The following is a 6,729-nucleotide window of genomic DNA, read 5'->3' on the forward strand; positions in this document are numbered from 1 at the left end:
AAAAAAAAAAAAAAAAAAAAAAAAAGAAGACCAGCCTTAGTCCGTGGTGATCTGATAGGATGCATGGGATTATTTCAATGTTCTTGTATCTGTTGAGGCCTGTTTTGTGACCAATTATATGGTCAGTTTTGGAGAAGGTATCATGAGGTACTGAGAAGAAGGTGTATTCTTTTATTTTAAGATGAAATGTTCTATAGATATCTGTTAAATCTATCTCGTCCATAACTTTTGTTAGTTTCCATGTATCTCCACTTAGTTTGTATTTCCATGATCTCTTCATTGATAAGAGTGGAGTGTTGACGTCTCCCACTACTATTGTGTTAGCTACAATGTGTGCTTTGAGCTTTAGCAAATTTTCTTTTATGAATGTGGATGCCCTTGCATTTGGTGCATAGATATTCAGAATTGAGAGTTCTTCTTGATAGAATTTTCCCTTTGATGAACATCAAGTGTCCTTCCTTATCCTTTTTGATAACTTTTGGTTGAAAGTTGATTTTATTTGATATTAGAATGGCTACTCCAGTTTGTTTCTTGGGACCATTTGCTTGGGAAATTATTTTCCAGCCCTTTACTCTGAGGTAGTGTTTGTCTTTGATACAGAGATGTGTTTCCTGTATGCAGCAAAATGCTGGGTCCTGGTTACATATCCAGTTTATTATTCTATGACTTTTTATTGGGGAATTAAGTCCATTGATGTTATGAGATATTAAGGAATAGTGATTGTTGCTCACTGTTATTTTTTATCTTATTTTTAAGTTTGTGTGGCTATCTTCTTTTGGGTTTGTTGAAAAAAAGGTTACTTTCTTATTTTTTCTAGGGTGTAGTTTCTCTCCTTGTGTTGGTATTTTCCGTCTATTATCCTTTGTAGGGCTGGATTTGTGAAAAGATATTGTGCAAATTTGGTTTTGTCATGGAATATATTGTTTTCTCCATCTATGTTAATTGAGAGTTTTGCTGGGTATAGTAGCCTGGGCTGGAATTTGTGTTCTCTTAGGGTCTGTATGAGATCTACCAAGGATCTTATAGCTTTCATAGTCTCTGGTAAGAAGTCTGGTGTAAGACTGATAGTTCTGCATTTATATGTTACTTGACCTTTTTCCCTTATTGCTTTTAATATTCTTTCTTTGTTTTGTGTACTTGGTGTTTTGACTATTATGTAACAGGAGAAATTTCTTTTCTGGTCCAAACTATTTGGCGTTCTGTAGGCTTCTTGTATGTTTATGGGCATCTCTTTCTTTAGGTTAGGGGAGTTTTCTTCTATAATTTTGTTGAAGATATTTACTGGCCTATTACCTTGGGAGTCTTCACTCTCTTCTATACCTATTATCCTTATGTTTGGCCTTCTCATTGAATCCTGAATTTCCTGGATGTTTTGGGTTAGGAGCTTTTTGCTTTTTGCATTTTCTTTGACTGTTGTATCAATGTTTACTATGGTATCTTCTGCACCTGAGATTCTCTCTTCTATCTCTTGTATTCTGTCAGTGATACTTGTATCTATGACTCCTGATCTCTTTCCTAGGTTTTCTATCCACCACTTCTGCTCAGAAGGACCTGCCTGGAACCCTCAGGACAAAGGATTTGAGGAGCAGCCTGGGACAGGATACTTCCAGTTTCCATCTGTATCCTGAGCTGACCCTGTGCCACAGCTCACCCTACCCAAATTCCTCCCAGAGAGAAGTGGTCTCCCAGGAGTACTGACACACAAGCTTGAAGGAGAGACAAGCCACAGTCAGAAACAGCAAGACCAGCTAACACCACAGATAACTAGATGGCAAGAGGCCAGGGCAAGAACATAAACAACAGAAACCAAGGCTACTTGGCATCATCAGAACCTAGTTCTCCCACCACAGTGAGCCTTGGATACCTCAACACACAAGAAAAACAAGACTCTGATTTAAAATCACATTTCAGGACAATGAGAGAGGACTTAAAAAAGGACATAAATAACTCCCTTCAAGAAATACAGGAAAACACAGGTAAACAGGTAGAAGCCCTTAAAGAGGAAACACAAAAATCCCTTAAAGAATTACAGGAAAACACAACCAAACAGGTGAAGGAATTAAACAAAACCATTCAGTATGTAAAAATGGAAATAGAAACAATAAAGTCACAAAGGGAAACAACTCTGGGGATAGAAAACCTTAATAGTACTCATGTACTTGGCTTGTTGGTTTTGATTATTGTTTTGTTTTCTACTTCTTTATGTGGGCAAGAGAACATTCTCTCAGTGACTGTGCCCCCTTCAAACTGGACTCAGCCCTATTTGACCCTTACCCTGAAGCAGAACAGCCCAGCTGAGCCCATTTTAGATCAACCAAGTCCATTTATTAATATGGACCCTCAAGCTGGGATGTAGCTCAATGATGGGGTGCTGGGTGCTATTCTACCATGACTGTAGCCCCGGGTTCAGTCTCCAGCATTGTAATTAATAGATGAATAATTCAGCAGACCCTCAGGTTTAAGAATAAAGTGCATTGTATTAAACCATTGACTTTTGTACTGGTTTATTGCATAGCAGCCACACACCATTGTAAACACAACCAAGGGCCACCTAATATACATGCCAATATGTTCAAAGTTAGCTTTAATATGAACTAGGAACTTAAGTGGTGAGTGAAGAGGAAGATGTCGACATGCCTAAAGGCATGACATGAGCAACAATAGGCAACTATAAATGGCAAAGTGCTTTGAAGGTCCACTGAACAAACCATTTTAGCAGAAGAAGATTATTTCTAAGAAAAAAAAATGTCATCATGTAGTACAGGCTGACCTCAAACTATTATGTAGTCAAGGATGACCTTGAAGTCCTGATCCTCTTGACTCTACTTTCCAAATCCTAGAATTAAAGGCAGGTGCCACTATGCCTAGATGAAAAAGAAGGTTCTTATGGCTTTCTTGTTTGGGCATAAGTTTCAAAGAAAATTAGGATGAACTTTCAGAAGACTTTGAATATTAAAGCATACAAATCTGACATCTAGCCTAGGAGGAACAGTTAAAAGAGACAGTAGCTACTTGTGTGATTCAGAACCACCCCTGCCACGAGTATCAGAAATAGCACTGAGGTGATTCTTACGGAAATGGGTAAGTCCTTCCATAAGTCACGAAATGGGTCTGGCTGAGGCAGCCTGCTCTGCTCTCTCACATACCCATTTTAAAAAGGAAGTTCAATGAAGTGCTAATGAAGGCATTTTAGGGAATCAGAAGATGAACATGTGTGTCAAGATGCAGATCAATGAAGAAGGCTAAATCACATTAGTCTGTAAAGTGCTCAAACACTGACTGTTCTCAGTTCCCTTATTGGTGGAGATAAGAAAGGTGATGGGAAACAGGAAGGTGAAGCATTTCGCTTGCATTTCTTCCTCTGAGGTTGTTGGAATAACGGGAGCAACAGTATATAAAATGATGAACCTCTTCCTGGGAGAAGTCACCTAGAACAGGTCTTGAGGCTAAAAATCTTAATCCCTCTTGCAATAAACTCCCTAATACTATAGCACAGGAACCTTGGAAATTAAGGTAGAACAGGGCCAAGTGAGGGAGGTTTTCACTAGAGACTCAAAGGACTGAAGCTCACCATTGTGGATGACAATCTCAATCTGTCTGTCAGAGCCAAGTAAGAAAGAGCATTTTAAATGGAGCTCTTTCCTAGAGGGGAAAAAAAAAAAAAGCTGCTAAGAAAAAAAGAGCATGCCCAGATGGCCAGAGCCTGGGGGAATATGAGATGGGACTAAAGGAAGTCAGGCAAAGGAGATAAAATAAATTCCACATGCACTGCTTCTTATTGCCACTTTTGTACAGTTGCTATGGGAACAGTATTTCAGAAGCTCTCTATGGCTGTATCTACCCAGTGCAAAGTGTTTGGGGCTGAAATGACCAGTCAATTTAAGCCAACTGGTTTAATTGATTGATTTCCAACTCAAGCCCACCTCCCCGCAACCCTAGCCAAATTGGCTGGTTGCTTAACTGGATTCAGTGGTATCTTGCAGCAATAAAATTGGTTTACCTGTTGTATAATCTGTATTCCAGCTTAATGATAAGATGGCCCTCTTGCAATCTGTCTTCCTGTACTATGGTCCCATTATTTCTGGGATTTATAAGCAGCTCTAGGAGAGCATGCATAGTGACTGGGAAGGCAGAGAAAGACTATGAATAATTGATATAATGGCAGTAAGTATGTACACACACACACACACACACACACACACACACACACAAGAAAGTATTAGACAAGAGTCCAGAAAGCAAAGCAAAAACAAATCAGGAACAAGTCCCTTCACAACAAAAGATGGAGTTAAGATACTGCTGTGGGGCAAAGGTGATGAAAAATGAGTCCTTGCACCATGCTACCCAGGCCAGAGGCTACTTATATGGATGGACCTGTAGAGGCCATAGGACAACCATGGATACTGTTCCTCAGGAGCTATTTAACCTGTTTATTCAAACAGGATCTCTCACTGACGAGAGATCACCAAGATATTAGGTGGGCTTGCCAGTGAGTTCCCGGGATTTGCTTATCTCCACATCCTCAGCCACTGGTGGGATTGCAAGTACATGCTTGGCTTTTTTACTCAGTTCTGGTGACCAACTGCAAGTCCTCATGCTTGTGCATCGATTATTTTACCAATCCAGCTATTGCCTCAGCCTCCAACATTCCTACCTGTCTATCGGCTTCTTCCTAAAATGCCATCTTGGCTCCTCTGAGGTCAGAATCCTGGGCTAATGATCAGAAGAGTGCCTTAACATTGGTCTGTCTCCTCTCCATGCTTCTTCCCCCAAAGAAGTAATACAACAGAATAGCATTTTATTACCCGTGAGAAGAATTTATAAAGTCTCTCTTCATATAGCATTTCCTGGGTAAGGAACTCTGATGAGTCTTTACAAGCAAAACTACCTTTCCTGTCATTTAGGCTTGAAGCTCTTTTTTATTTCTTATATACTGTCCTGAAACTTAGTTTCTTGTTCTCTAATTCTGGGCCACTCCATGTGACCCCAAGCACATGACTTATGACCTAGATAGCTTTATACCACCATCACTTCATTCTTTTATCAAATGAGCTGCCCCATGCCAATTATTCATAGACAGTGGAGAAGTCAGACAACAAGTCTTGCCCCAACAATGAATTCATGAGGGTCCCAGTTATGGGAAACACCCTTGGTATGGGAATGAGAGGTGCTCTAACAGGAATTCCTAATGAGAAGCCAGAAAGATTAAAGAATTAATTTATCTATTTCTCAAAATGTGCTTGCTGTTTGCACCCTGCTATAATAAAAGTCAGATTTATTACCAGTATTGAAAAGATTCACTGATGCCAGGTCTGGTGACATGGGCCTTTAATCTCAGCACTTGGGAGGCAGAAGCAAGTGGATCTCGATCTAGAGTTTGAGGCCAGTCAATTTGAAGACAGCCAGAACAACAGAGAAAAATCTTGTATTGGGGGGAGGCGTTCACTGATGATTAATAGCTGCTGTGTCATTGGAGCTTATAAAGGCCTTTACATATATTGTCCAGCTGATTTATACATTAACTCACAAGACAAATCTCTTGTTCTAGTTTTGTTTTATGTCACTGATAAAAACACAGGCCAAAGCAACTTGGAGGAGGAATAGGTTTATTTGACTTATAGGTTACAGTCTATCATTGAAGGAAATTCAAATTCCTAGGCAGGAATTCAAATCAGGAACCTGGAGGCAGGAATTGAAGCAGTGGCCCTGGAGGAGCACTGCTTGCCGGATCTCTCTCCATAGTTTTCCCAGCCTGATATACAATTCAGGACCACCCACTCAATGGTAGGACCAGAGTGAACTGGGCCCTCCACCCCAATTTCATTAATCAAGAAATGGGCACACAGTCATGTTCATGGACCAGTCTGATGAAGGCAATTCCTCAACTGAAGTTTCTTCTTCCAGGGTGATACTAGTTTATATCAAGTTAACAAAAACTAAGCCACATAGATATTTTACCCAGCAATTAAGAGTTTAAAAACATCAAACACCTAACCTGTTTTCTGACAACAAACTCCTTCTTCTTGCTATATTTGCATGGGATCCATAATCATCGAAATCTGTACTTTTCCATTGTTTCAGTTGGTGTTTTGAAGGCATCAATTTTCTTTCCTTTGATTTTCAACATAACTGCCTGATAAACTATGAACACAGAGTCAGATTCACATCTAAATAATGAATTGCTTTTATATCTACTGAAGTTTCTCTTATTGTTAATAAAATACTTTGAACTCCAATCTTGCCTAGAAAGATTACTTTAAAAATTCTGCCTTTCTCCACCAATACAGGATAGAAGACACTTTGAGATGGGACATCCAAGCATACTGTGAACTGTAAACAGGTTGGAATTATTAACCCCTGATGATATCAGGCCATTGTTCATGGAACTACATTTACAGGTTGGGGCTTTATTTAATGTGGTGTAATTGTTCACATGTGTTTAATTCTCCCTGTCTCTCTGTCTCTGTCTCTCTCTTTCTCTCTGTCTCTGTCTCTCTGTCTTTCTCTGTCTCTCTGTCTCTCTCTCTGTCTCTCTGTCTCTCTGCCTCTCTCTGTCTCTGTCTCTCTGTCATAGCCAAGATACAATTCACAAACCATAAGAAACTCAAGAAGAAGGATCTTTCTTAGAAGGGAGAACAAAATATCCATGGAAGGAGTTGCCGAGACAAACTATGGAGCAGAGACTGAAGGAAGGACAATCCAGAGACTGCTCCACCTGGGAATCCTTCC

General features: G+C 39.8%; 1 protein-coding gene across 1 annotated transcript in view; it reads left to right on the forward strand.

Annotated features, from left to right (window-relative positions):
* LOC116073615 overlaps nucleotides 1-1,598 on the forward strand; it is a 36,470-nt gene extending 34,872 nt beyond the window's left edge. Inside the window, exon 4 of the mRNA XM_031345693.1 lies at nucleotides 1,520-1,598. The gene's annotated coding sequence lies outside the window, so the exon portion shown is untranslated. The remainder of the gene's footprint in view (nucleotides 1-1,519) is intronic.
* Nucleotides 1,599-6,729: the final 5,131 nt, after the last annotated feature.

This window comes from Mastomys coucha, unplaced genomic scaffold, assembly GCF_008632895.1.
Source record: "Mastomys coucha isolate ucsf_1 unplaced genomic scaffold, UCSF_Mcou_1 pScaffold23, whole genome shotgun sequence".
In the NCBI taxonomy this organism is placed as follows: Eukaryota; Metazoa; Chordata; class Mammalia; order Rodentia; family Muridae; genus Mastomys; species Mastomys coucha.